This window comes from Petaurus breviceps, unplaced genomic scaffold, assembly GCF_028583685.1.
Source record: "Petaurus breviceps papuanus isolate PSGF00001 unplaced genomic scaffold, PetGlider_PUasm1.0 37, whole genome shotgun sequence".
Lineage (NCBI taxonomy): Eukaryota > Metazoa > Chordata > Mammalia > Diprotodontia > Petauridae > Petaurus > Petaurus breviceps.
This window is the reverse complement of record NW_027186296.1, coordinates 62,086,152-62,087,548: the sequence shown is the minus strand read 5'-3', so window position 1 is coordinate 62,087,548 and position 1,397 is coordinate 62,086,152. Positions and strand designations below refer to the sequence as shown.

At 38.8% G+C, this 1,397-nt stretch overlaps 1 protein-coding gene across 1 annotated transcript in view; it reads right to left on the bottom strand.

Moving 5' to 3' along the window:
* The window catches only part of AGBL1 (AGBL carboxypeptidase 1), a 995,991-nt gene that overhangs the window by 806,189 nt on the left and 188,405 nt on the right, over positions 1 to 1,397 (bottom strand). The gene's annotated exons all lie outside the window — the stretch shown is intronic.

Here is a 1,397-nt window from a genome sequence, read left to right as displayed (position 1 = left end):
ACACACACACACACACACACACACACACACACACACACACACACACATACACACACCTTTAAAGCTGCCATTTTTATTTTGCCTCTGACCTTTGAAGAGATTAGTGTTTTCACTTCTCACACATGCTTGTAGGTAGGAGTTGTATAGTGTGTCATATCTTATTTATTTATCAAAGGTGAACCCAATACTTGCCCTTTTGGGAAGGTTCCTCCTAGGCTTGGGTCTGAGGTCATATCAAACAAGGCTAAAACACAGGGCTGGGGAAACTTGTTAAAGCCAGCTTCTTACTATTAGAGAGTGCTAATATAATTCAGCCCTTGTTCAAATTCTGCCTCGGTTCCATATCATAACCCAAAAGGGAGAAAGGAATTTGTGGGTAACAGTTTAGTTGAATGGCCAGAGATGATCTTCCTAATAGACTGTCCTAAAGGATGAATCTTTTCCTGCTTTCTTTTGACCTTCCCTCCATCCTTTGTCCTCATCTTGATTCCATCTTTATCTCCCCCCCCCAGTTTTCTCAGAATCACATGTGCACAATTTTAGATTCTATATCTGTTTCCTTTCTTTCACCTTTGATTGTTTTCTGACAGTGAACATAGATGATCCAACAGAATAAACAGCATGCAGCTGAAGTATGCAGACCAAAGAAACCCACAAGCTGTTAGTCATCAACAATAATGAAAATATTCCACTGGGGACTGGAGTAGTTAGAACCTTGGGACATCACACACTAACAAAATGCAAGGTGGCCTGCGAAAATCCAAAGGATTTCTTCATCAAGTGAAACATAATGTAAAATACAGCAATTATGTAACAGAGAGAAATTATGGTAGCAGTGGTGATTGATAAAACAAAGAAGTGATAGCAGGCAGAGAAGTATTTATGGTTTCACAGTATTATATTACTGTAAAGGTGGGCTTTTAAGGGAGAATTCCCATAAGAGTCCATGTTTGGAAGACAGTACTTTCTTTATCTACTTCATAATCTTGGGTGTATACAGGCAAAAATAAAGTGAAGGGAGGGAAGGGCCTCCAGAGAAGAGCAAACAAATTGATGAGGGATGTGGAAAGACTGGCTAATTAGGAAATGTGAGTGAAGCAAAACAAGCTTTTTTTCCTTTTCCTTTTTGCTACATGCTATGTCCAGAGAAGATATGAATAACAGACTGAAAATATTTAAGAAGTACAACCACAGATGGAGGTTTAAAACTTAGAGATAATCTTAGAGATATTCATTTGGAGTTAAGAAATATTAAAGTACCATCTGATCAGACATTTTACGTAATCCAGAAAAAAAAAGGAGGGAGGAAAGAAGGAAAGAAACAAAGAGAGAAAAAGGAAGGAAGGAAGGAAGGAAGGAAGGAAGGAAGGAAGGAAGGAAGGGAGGGAAGGAGGGTG